Genomic DNA, 12,388 nt, shown 5'->3' with positions numbered 1-12,388 from the left:
TGTTTATAGGAATGGGGTGGGAATGGTGGTTGTAGCAAGCAGGCATTGTTTTGTGGATTGGTCTAGATACTGACAATTACTGGCAGTATGTGGACAATATTGATTTTAATTATGTTTTACTGATGTAAATGCAGGCTTAGACAGTGAGTGCATGTTATCAATAAATATCCCAGGAGCTGCAGCAACTGCTTTAGTTAAGATTGCATAATAGTTTCCATACATAAGAATTATTTGCATAACAGTGACATCGCAGCCCAAGCCGCTGATAACACTCTCGCAAAAAGAAATATATAGAAACTAGGTAAAACTGAAGTTTAACTGGTTTCAGAGTAACAGCCGTGTTAGTCTGTATTCGCAAAAAGAAAAGGTGCCACAAGTACTCCTTTTCTTTTTTTGAAGTTTAACTGGAACCCACATAGATTTCTGGGGAATTCTGCACATAAACCAGCAAGCCCGCCCTCCCCCCCCAAAAAATTAACCCACTGATAGAAGCTTCGCTCACTCTGCTGGTTACACAAATGGCTTCCTACTCACAGCCTAATACTAACACCCTTGGAAATCTTAAAAAGCAAGAAAGCCATCCGTTCAGATGATGGAAGCAAAGTCACAATGAGAAGAGAGAAAGATGTGTTATCATCTACTAGATTCATCAGAATGCATCCAATGAAGTGAGCTGTAGCTCACGAAAGCTTATGCTCAAATAAATTTGTTAGTCTCTAAGGTGCCACAAGTACTCCTTTTCTTTTTGCAAATACAGACTAACACGGCCGCTACTCTGAAACCTAGATTTATGTTGTTTGTCTGCCATCTAGTGGAGAAAAGACAGGGGAGGGAATGCCAATTCAGTGAAAATATTCTCAGCAAAATAGCGTTGCAATCCCATGGCCATAGGTCACTAATGATTTAAAAGACTTGGTGACCAAGATCTTTTTAAAAGTGATATTTTGGGTGCCCAGAGACACCTTAAAAAGGCTCTATTTTCAGAGACAGCTGAGCACCCACTCTTTGAAAATCAGGCCCTTCAAGGTGTCAGGTTGGGCTTTCAAAATCACTGATCAATTTTTAAAGTCTTGGCCCTTGATTTTCAAGTACTGAACAACTCAGAGTGAATATCAAAAAGCACAGCAAGAAATATAAAGACAGGGTAAATTCCAAGCAAATAAACCTACAGTTAATTTAGTACAAGGTTCAGAAAACAAGTGCTTAAAAGTTACAAAATTTCAAATATAAACTGAGAACACACAACCTTAGCTCTGCCCAGTAATGCAGAAATACTTTCAACCCTTGTTGCTGGTGATACTCAATCAGGGCAGGGTGAGTCAATTTTATGTATTTTTTTAATTTAGAGAATATCACTAATAAAGCTTTAGAACAGTAAAAAGTGAAAGAATTCTAGAAATCCAATTTCCTTACTATTTATGCTGTTTATTCACTTTTTACATTTTGTTCAGATTGGATTATGGCAATCACAGAGTTTAAGGCCAGCAGGGACCATTAGATCACCTTGTCCAGTGGTTTTCGACCTGTGGTCTGTGTACCCCTGGGTCCACAAACTATGTCTAACTATGTCTGCAAAAAGTGCCTATAAAAATAAAGTTTCAGATCCCAGAAAAGGTATTCTGTTTTTCTGATCAATGAAAGTCTGTGAATATCTCCATCCACGGGTCAAAACCTTGGCAGTGTTGTCATTCTCATAGAAGCCCACAGTTTAGCACCCCTTCTCGCACTGCGTCAAATGCCGTGCTGAGCACATGCAGCATTTATAGCTGAATTCTGTTCAGTCAGTTTTCAGCTTAAGTCTTTTATGGTTGGGGTCTGTGGACCACAGGATGAATTTCCAAAGGGGTCCACACCTCCATTTGAAATTTTTTTAAGGGTCCGCAAATGAAAAAAAGTTGAAATCCAGTCTGACCTCCTGAATATCCGGTCCTTAGTACTGCAATGTTGAGGCTTCAAATCCTGCAGGGGAATATTTACTTGTTTAATAACAACTGTTTTCATTGGCATTTTTTAAAATTATGGAAACTTTCTGATTGTTTTTTTATAAAAACTCATTTCTTGTAGTACACTGTGACCCTGAGCCAGCCTCTCCCAGCTGGCCTGTAAGCTACCTCCTCCCAGCTCTGCTGAAACTGGCTGCAAAGGCCTCTCAAACAAACAAAACTTTGGGGGCATGTGGGGGGAGAACCCATCACGATGTAAGCAGTGTCAGGATGAGCTCCACCCTGACATCTGGTGGTGAGGTGTGGCAAGTTGTGGAAAAGAACTTCAGGGGCCGATCTCATTTGCATAGGCACACCCACCCCGCCTAGAATGAGGCCATAGCTGCCCAAATGGTCACTTTGGCTGCTGTGGGATCCCCAGTGTCTCTGTTATTGGGGCAAGAAGAATAAATTGTTATTACCCCGATTATGGGAACTGTGCTTGGAACTGTACTTGGCCTTTTGTTATGATGGAGGGACTCACCATCAACTAAGTAGCACTTGCTAGGCAAGGGTTATGGGTTCCAAACCTCTGTGAATTGAGAGAGACTGAGGACAAGCATTAATACTTGGTGGTATGGGCCCCTTGGTGAGGGCCTTACATGCTAATCGCACTTCCTTCTCTCTCCACTGTAGAATATCAGAGCTAATTTTGATTCTATTAGGAGTCTAGTTACAGGCTGCTGAGCTCACTTTGGAATAATGGTGCACCAGCACTGAGGCTCCCCTACTACAAGCTGAATTCACCAAAGAGCTGAACTGACTAAAAGCTGAAATCACTGAGTGTTGTGTTAAGTAGTGGGGGAGCCTAAAGATATATTGTGGAGCAGTTTGTGGGATGGCTGGAGTGCCTTGTGGACAGGCTGGTGGAGCAGTTCATAAGACAGTGGGAGTTGCTTGTAGGACACAGAGTGGAGCAGTTCGTGGGACGGTGGGTGTTGCTTGTGGGCCGCAGAGGAGAGCCGAGTGAAGCAGTTTGTGGGGCGACTAGCGGAGCAGGGCGAAGGCCTGTGGGGCGGTCAGCTTCAGATCATGTAATGTGCCCCCTACCTCTCTCTCTCTCTCCTCCACCCCCCATCTCCACCCAGGTTGGGAGGTAAAGCTCTGCAGATAAACTTTCAAACTCTGGGGCTGCCCTGACCAGGGACAGAGACTTTTGGGTCATTGGACTTTTGGGACTTTGGGTGATTTGGGGTTGCTGGACTCAAGAACCATAGTGAAAGGGCATGCCCCAATTTGCTTGGGGTGGGTTTTTTTTGCTCATGGGTTGTGTTATGAATCCTGTTGGTGGTGTTTCCCCAACATAATGCCACATTGTTTCTCTCTGTTATTAAAAGGCTTTTTGCTACACTCAGACTATGTGCTTGCGAGAGAGGAAGTATTGCCTCTTGGAGGCGCCCAGCGGGGGTGGTATATATTTGTCCCAGGTCACTGGGTGGGGGCTCAAGCCGGTTTGCATTGTGTTATTGGAATGGATCTCCAAGATATTGAACCCGGCCCTTGTTGCTACCAACTCTGACGGGCAGAAGGGTTACAACAAGAAAATGTTCTTTTCTCACCAGGAATCCCTGAGGGGGTGCTGTTTTTACAGTGCTCCTCCACAGCTTGGAAGCAAAGTCAAAGCAGCTTGGTCTTAGGGCTTGTCTACACTACCAGCCAGATCTATGGGCAGCGATCGATCCAGCGGGGGTCGACTTATTGTGTCTAGTATAAACGCAATAAATCGACTGCCCATTGCTCTAGCGTCAACTCCGCTACTCCACGTCAACGAAACGTGCAAGGGGAAATCGATGGGAGAGCGTCTCCTGTCAACACACCACAGTGAAGACGCTGCTGTAAATAGATTTAAGTACGTCAACTTCAGCTATGTTATTCATAAAAAGAAAAGGAGTACTTGTGGCACCTTAGAGACTAACCAATTTATTTGAGCATAAGCTTTCATGAGCTACAGCTCACTTCATCGGATGCATACTGTGGAAACTGCAGAAGATGTTTGTTTTTATACACACAAATCATGAAAAAATGGGTGTTTATCACTACAAAAGGTTTTCTCTCCCCCCACCCCACTCTCCTGCTGGTAATAGCTTATGTAAAGTGATCACTCTCCTTACAATGTGTATGATAATCAAGGTGGGCCATTTCCAGCACAAATCCACGGTTTAACAAGAATGTCTGAGGAAGAGGGGGAGTGGGAGGAGGGTTAGGAAAACAAGGGGAAATAGGCTTGAATAGAGACTGGGAGTGACTAAGTCATTATGCAAGGTAACCTATTTCCCCTTGTTTTCCTCCCCCCGCTTCCTCAGACATTCTTGTTAAACCCTCAGATCAGCGGCACTACTATGGGTACCCGCATGGCCCCAGAGTATGCCAACATTTTTATGGCTGATTTAGAACAATGCTTCCTCAGCTCTCGTCCCCTAAAGCCCCTACTCTACTTGCGCTATATCGATGACATCTTCATCATCTGGACCCATGGAAAAGAAGCCATGTCTAGTTGGCAGCCGGTATCAAGTGGAGTGCCCCAAGGGTCGGTCCTGGGGCCGGTTTTGTTCAATATCTTCATAAATGATCTGGAGGATGGTGTGGATTGCACTCTCCGCAAATTTGCAGATGATACTAAACTGGGAGGAGTGGTAGATACGCTGGAGGGGAGGGATAGGATACAGAAGGACCTAGACAAATTGGAGGATTGGGCCAAAAGAAATCTGATGAGGTTCAATAAGGATAAGTGCAGGGTCCTGCACTTAGGACGGAAGAACCCAATGCACAGCTACAGACTAGGGACCGAATGGCTAGGCAGCAGTTCTGCGGAAAAAGACCTAGAGTGGAAGAGAAGCTGGATATGAGTCAACAGTGTGCCCTTGTTGCCAAGAAGGCCAATGGCATTTTGGGATGTATAAGTAGGGGCATAGCGAGCAGATCGAGGGACGTGATCGTTCCCCTCTATTCAACATTGGTGAGGCCTCATCTGGAGTACTGTGTCCAGTTTTGGGCCCCACACTACAAGAAGGATGTGGATAAATTGGAGAGAGTCCAGCGAAGGGCAACAAAAATGATTAGGGGTCTAGAACACATGACTTATGAGGAGAGGCTGAGGGAGCTGGGATTGTTTAGCCTGCAGAAAAGAATGAGGGGGGATTTGATAGCTGCTTTCAACTACCTGAAAGGGGGTTCCAAAGAGGATGGCTCTAGACTGTTCTCAATGGTAGCAGATGACAGAACGAGGAGTAATGGTCTCAAGTTGCAGTGGGGGAGGTTTAGATTGGATATTAGGAAAAACTTTTTCACTAAGAGGGTGGTGAAACACTGGAATGCGTTACCTAGGGAGGTGGTAGAATCTCCTTCCTTAGAGGTTTTTAAGGTCAGGCTTGACAAAGCCCTGGCTGGGATGATTTAACTGGGAATTGGTCCTGCTTCAAGCAGGGGGTTGGACTAGATGACCTTCTGGGGTCCCTTCCAACCCTGATATTCTATGATTCTATGATTCTAAGCCCTTGAGGAATTCCACCATGATTTCAACAACTTCCATCCCACCATCAACCTCAGCCTGGTCCAGTCCACACAAGAGATCCACTTCCTGGACACTACGGTGCTAATAAATGATGGTCACATAAACACCACCCTATACCGGAAACCTACTGACCGCTATTCCTACCTACATGCCTCCAGCTTTCACCCTGACCACACCACACGATCCATCGTCTACAGCCAAGCTCTGCGATACAACCGCATTTGCTCCAACCCCTCAGACAGACACAAACACCTACAAGATCTCTGTCAAGCTTTCTTACAACTACAATACCCACCTGCGGAAGTGAAGAAACAGATTGATAGAGCCAGAAGAGTTCCCAGAAGTTACCTACTACAGGACAGGCCTAACAAAGAAAATAACAGAACGCCACTAGCCGTCACCTTCAGCACCCAACTAAAACCCCTCCAACGCATTATTAAGGATCTACAACCTATCCCGAAGGATGACCCAACACTCTCACAAATCTTGGGAGACAGGCCAGTCCTTGCCTACAGACAGCCCCGCAACCTGAAGCAAATACTCACCAACAACCACATACCACACAACAGAACCACTAACCCAGGAACTTATCCTTGCAACAAAGCCCGTTGCCAACTGTGCCCACATATCTATTCAGGGGACACCATCATAGGGCCTAATAACATCAGCCACACTATCAGAGGCTCGTTCACCTGCACATCCACCAATGTGATATATGCCATCATGTGCCAGCAATGCCCCTCTGCCATGTACATTGGTCAAACTGGACAGTCTCTACGTAAAAGAATAAATGGACACAAATCAGATGTCAAGAATTATAACATTCATAAACCAGTCGGAGAACACTTCAATCTCTCTGGTCACGCAATCACAGACATGAAGGTCGCTATCTTAAAACAAAAAAACTTCAAATCCAGACTCCAGCGAGAAACTGCTGAATTGGAATTCATTTGCAAATTGGACACTATTAATTTAGGCTTAAATAGAGACTGGGAGTGGCTAAGTCATTATGCAAGGTAGCCTATTTCCCCTTGTTTTTTCCTACCCCTCCCCCAGACTTTCTGGTTAAACTTGGATTTAAACTTGGAGAGTGGTCAGTGTGGATGAGCTATTGCCAGCAGGAGAGAGAGTTTGTTTGTGTGTGTGTGTCCCCCGGGGGGGGGGGAGAAGGGGAGGGTGAGAGAGCCTGGATTTGTGCTGGACATGGCCCACCTTGATTACCATGCACATTGTAGGGAGAGTGGTCACTTTGGATGAGCTATTACCAGCAGGAGAGTGAGTTTGTGTGTGTATGGGGGTGGGGGGGGTGAGAAAACCTGGATTTGTGCTGGAAATGGCCCAACTTGATGATCACTTTAGATAAGCTATTACCAGCAGGACAGTGGGGTGGGAGGAGGTATTGTTTCATGATCTCTGTGTGTATATAATATCTGCTGCAGTTTCCACGGTATGCATCCGATGAAGTGAGCTGTAGCTCATGAAAGCTCATGCTCAAATAAATTGGTCAGTCACTAAGGTGCCACAAGTACTCCTTTTCTTACTGCATTATAATGGTTCTGCAAGAGGGGGGACCCTTCCATCCTTAACTATGAGATCCAGCTCTCCTTGTGGTCACTGCCCATACAAAAATAAGGGGAAAGTCCCGTGGACATGTGGGATACCTCACAGATTGCAAAGAGGAGATATGGCAATAACCTATCCCCATCTTTTGCATCTGTTTCCACAAGTTTCTGGAGCATTAATTTCAGGGTGCGGAGAAATCACTTCATCAGTTGGTCTGTGATACTGGTGGGTTTTACCTTCAGTAGCCACCAAACCTTTTAACATGTGGGACACAATGTTAATTCTCAGCCAGTAAGGATCTCTGTGGGCAACTCTACCCAGGAGAGCAGGGGTGGGCAACCTATGGCTCCAGAGCCACATTCGACTCTTCAGAAGTTAACATGTGGCTCCTTGTATAGGGACGTGATCGTTCCCCTCTATTCGACATTGGTGGAGTACTGTGTCCAGTTTTGGGCCCCACACTACAAGAAGGATGTGGAAAAATTGGAAAGAGTCCAGCGGAGGGCAACAAAAATGATTAGGGGTCTGGAACACATGACTTATGAGGAGAGGCTGAGGGAACTGAGATTGTTTAGTCTACGGAAGAGAAGAATGAGGGGGGATTTGATAGCTGCTTTCAACTACCTGAAAGTGGGTTCCAAAGAGGATGGCTCTAGGCTGTTCTCAGTGGTCGCAGATGACAGAACGAGGAGCAATGGTCTCAAATTGCAGTGGGGAAGATTTAGGTTGGATATCAGGAAAAACTTTTTCACTACGAGGGTGATGAAGCACTGGAATGCGTTACCTAGGGAGGTGGTGGAATCTCCTTCCCTAGAAGTTTTTAAGGTCAGGCTTGACAAAGCCCTGGCTGGGATGATTTAGGCGGGGATCGGTCCTGCTTTGAGCAGTGGGTTGGACTAGATGACCTCCTGAGGTCCCTTCCAACCCTGATATTCTATGATAGGCACCGACTCCAGGGCTGGAGCTACAGGTGCCAACTTTCCAATGTGCCGGGGGTGCTCGCTGCTCAAGCCCTGGCTCTACCACAGGCCCCACCCTCTCCCCTGAGCCTGCCGTTCCCCCACCCCTCTCCCCCAGAGCCTCCTGCATGCCATGAAACAGCTGATCGGAAGGTGTGGGGAGGGAGGGAGAGGTGCTGATTTGCGGGGCTGCTGGTGGGCGGGAGACGCTGGGAGCAGGTGTGGGAGAGCTGCTGATGTACTACTGTGGCTCTTTGGCAATGTACATTGGTAAATTCTGGCTCCTTCTCAGGCTCAGGTTGGCCAGCCCTGCAGGAGAATATTTGCCACTATAAACTTCCTCTAGGTGCCACTCATTGGCATTCAACATGATGCACACACCCAGCACGTTTCCTTGTAAATCCCTGACCAGAAAGAGGGCTAACAGTGATTTTGTCCCATCCTAGGTGATGTAGGCTTGACAAAGCCCTGCCTGGGATGATTTAGTTGGGGATTGGTCCTGCTTCGAGCAGGGGGTTGGACTAGATGACCTCCTGAGGTCCCTTCCAACCCTGGTATTCTATGATTCTATGATACACAAGACACAACATGTTTCAGCTGTAGGATTTTCCCTTTGTGGTAGTGAGGGTTCTGGCAGCTGGTATCTCCCTCAGTCTGCAAGTTCTGGTCTATTCAACAAAGCAGGTCATTCTCCAATGGGAAGTGGGGGTAGTCTGCAGCCTTCCCATCCCCGCCAGCTGGAGATATGCCTCTCTCACAGAGGTGTCCACTTGTTGCTCAGCCACTATGTCAAAAATTGGCCAGAATGTGGTGTTTGGTCTACTGGTCCCTCTTGTACCCCTGTGGTAGCCACATTCTCCTTGCCCTGATCAGTGGAAGTACTTCCCCTTGTCCTCATCTGTGATGGTCATTTCATTTTTCCTTCCCTAGTGTGATTCAAATTCACCCTGGCTGTCCTGCCTTCCATTACCAGCTTCTGGACTTCCAGGGACAGAACCAAACTTTACAAAGATCTAAGTCCAGCACGGGGAGTGCAAGCATAAATCCCTCAGGTGGGCTCTCTCCTTCCTGTCTGGGTCCTGACTGTAGGGCAATAGCTGAATCTAGTAGGTCCCAGAAATGTTTCCAGTCTCATCCAATCACCATCAACCTGGGTAAGGTTCTTGAGATTACTACCAGAATCTCCTCTTCACAATTCACCATCCACATGACTACAATAGGAGTGAGAGAAGGCTTTGCACCTCCAAGTACAAATGAAATAACAGATATGTGTTTAGCACGTGGTCTGCTAGTATCAGATCCCCTCAGACTGGTATCTGGCTACATCCTGAGTCCACTAGGCCAGATGTAGTTTTCCCTTCATTTTGGAGAGGCAGCAGAAATCCACTAGGTGCCTTATCTGATACACATACCATAAAGCTACAAGTCTGCTCCTGTCCTGAAAAATCTTGCTCCATTAGTAGTCAGAATTTCTTTATCTATTCAAGCCAACTGCACCAAAAGTACTTCCTGAAACCCTCAGGTTGTCAAGAGCAGGGCAAAGAATCAGGCTACTGACACCTCTCCACTCTCTGCTGCACCCTGTGTAAATGCAGCACAGAAACTGCACCATTATGTATGCATCACTCCCCTTTTATTCACTAATCCAACACACACCAGTCACAAAAAAAAAAGTTAAGGAAAAGTGCAGCGGGCTATGAAAGGTATTTAAACACAATATTCAGCAGAATTACAAAGAAAAGCAGTCACTAAAAAAGCATAAAATTGTCCCTGCTGGAAGTGATCGCAGGGGTTTAGGAAACAGGAACATTACTCACAGAAACTGAAATATGAATACAATAATTATATTAAACATAATTAAGAAGCTAACATAAACTGACATTGTGAAATTGTATCATCATCGATCAGGGCTGAGAATACCATGTCACTATTATGTCTTTCAAAGTTGTTTTTAAGTAAACTCTGAGCCTGATCCCAGTCTGACTGAAGTCAATGACAAAACTCATTGGCTTCAGTAGGAGCAGGATTGGACCCCTTTTGGTTAACTGAATAAATATAGCAAATTTGAATGTCTGTTCTAAACTGATTTAAAATTTAATTTTAATGGTATACAATACAGGCAGGGCAGAAAAGGTGGGGGAGTTGCATTGTATGTAAGAGAGCAGTATGACTGCTCAGAGCTCAAGTATGAAACTGCAAAAAAACCTGAGAGTCTCTGGATTAAGTTTAGAAGTGTGAGCAACAAGGATGATGTCGTGGTGGGAGTCTGCTATAGACCACCGGACCAGCAGGATGAGGTGGATGAGGCTTTCTTCCAGCAACTAACGGAAGTTACTAGATCACAGGCCCTGGTTCTCATGGGAGACTTCAATCACCCTGATATCTGCTGGGAGAGCAATACAGCGGTGCACAGCCAATCCAGGAAGTTTTTGGAAAGTGTAGGGGACAATTTCCTGGTACAAGTGCTTGAGGAACCAACTAGGGACAGAGCTGTTCTTGACCTGCTGCTTACAAACCAGGAAGAATTAGTAGGGGAAGCAAAAGCGGATGGAACCTGGGAGGTCGAGTTCAGGATCCTGACACAAGGAAGAAAGGAGAGCAGCAGAATACGGACCCTGGACTTCAGAAAAGCAGACTTTGACAACCTCAGGGAACTGATGGGCAGGATCCTTTGGGAGAACAACATGAGGGGGAAAGGAGTCCAGGAGAGCTGGCTGTATTTTAAAGAATCCTGATTGAGGTTACAGGAACAAACCATCCCAATGTTTAGAAAGAACAGTAAATATGGCAGGCGACCAACCTGGCTTAACAGTGAAATCCTTGCTGATCTTAAACACAAAAAAGAAGCTTATAAGAAGTGGAAGCTTGGACAAACGACCAGGGAAGAGTATAAAAATATTGCTCAGGGATGCAGGAGTGAAATCAGGAAGGCCAAATCACAGTTGGAGTTGTAGCTAGCAAGAGATGTTAAGAGTAACAAGAAGGGTTTCTTCAGGTATGTTAGCAACAAGAAGAAAGTCAAGGAAAGTGTGGGCCCCTTACTGAATGAGGGAGGCAACCTTGTAATAGAGGATGTGAAAAAAGCTAATGTACTCAATGCTTTTTTTGCCTATGTCTCCATGAACTAGGTCAACTCCCAGACTACTGCACTGGGCAGCACAGCATGGGGAGGAGGTGACCAGCCCTCTGTGGAGAAAGAAGTGGTTCGGGTCTATGTAGAAAAGCTGGATGAGCACAAGTCCATGGGGCTGGATGCGTTGCATCCAAGAGAGCTAAAGGAGTTGGCGGATGAGATTGCAGAGCCATTGGCCATTATCTTTGAACAATTGGGGGAGGTCCCGGATGACGGGAAAAAGGCTAATGTAGTGCCCATCTTTAAAAAAGGGAAGGAGGAGGATCCTGGGAACTACAGACCAGTCAGCCTCACCACAGTCCCTGGAAAAATCATGGAGCAGGTCCTCAAGGAATCAATTCTAAAGCACTTAGAGGAGAGGAAAGTGATCAGGAACAGTCAGCATGGATTCACCAAGGGCAAGCCATGCCTGACTAATCTAATTGCCTTCTATGACGAGATAACTGGCTCTGTGGATGAAGGGAAAGCAGTGGATGTCTTATTCCTTGACTTTAGCAAAGCTTTTGATATGGTCTCCCACAGTATTCTTGCCAGCAAGTTAAAGAAGTATGGCCTGGATGAATGGACTATAAGGAGGATAGAAAGCTGGCTAGATTGTCGGGCTCAACGGGTAGTGATCAATGGCTCCATGTCTAGTTGGCAGCCAGTATCAAGTGGAGTGCCCCAAGGGTCAGTCCTGGGGCCGGTTTTGTTCAATATCTTCATAAATGATCTGGTGGATGGTGTGGATTGCACCCTCAGCAAGTTCGCAGAGGACACTAAACTGGGAGGCGAGGTAGATAAGCTGGAGGGTAGGGATAGGATACAGAGGGCCCTAGACAAATTAGAGGATTGGGCCAAAAGAAATCTGATGAGGTTCAACAAGGACAAGTGCAGAGTCCTGTACTTAGGACGGAAGAATCCCATGCACCGCTACAGACTAGGGACCGAATGGCTAGGCAGCAGTTCTGCAGAAAAGGACCTAGGGGTTACAGTGGAAGAGAAGCTGGATATGAGTCAACAGTGTGCCCTTGTTGCCAAGTAGGGGCATTGCCAGCAAATCGAGGGACTCTATTCGACATTGATGAGGCCTCATCTGGAGTACTGTGTCCAGTTTTGGGCCCCACACTACAAGAAGGATGTGGAAAAATTGGAAAACATCCAGTGGAGGGCAACAAAAATGATTAGGGGACTGGAACATATGACTTATAAGGAGAGGCTGAGGGAACTGGGATTTTTTATTCTGAGGAAGAGAAGAATG

At 46.0% G+C, this 12,388-nt stretch overlaps 1 protein-coding gene across 4 annotated transcripts in view; it reads right to left on the bottom strand.

The window, feature by feature from the left end:
* The window catches only part of CCDC30 (coiled-coil domain containing 30), a 137,857-nt gene that overhangs the window by 116,785 nt on the left and 8,684 nt on the right, over window positions 1–12,388 (bottom strand). The gene's annotated exons all lie outside the window — the stretch shown is intronic.

The sequence above is a fragment of the Lepidochelys kempii genome, chromosome 18, assembly GCF_965140265.1.
Source record: "Lepidochelys kempii isolate rLepKem1 chromosome 18, rLepKem1.hap2, whole genome shotgun sequence".
NCBI classification, from domain to species: Eukaryota; Metazoa; Chordata; order Testudines; family Cheloniidae; genus Lepidochelys; species Lepidochelys kempii.
The sequence above is the reverse complement of the archived record's forward strand: the minus strand, read 5'-3'. Positions and strand labels throughout refer to the sequence as shown.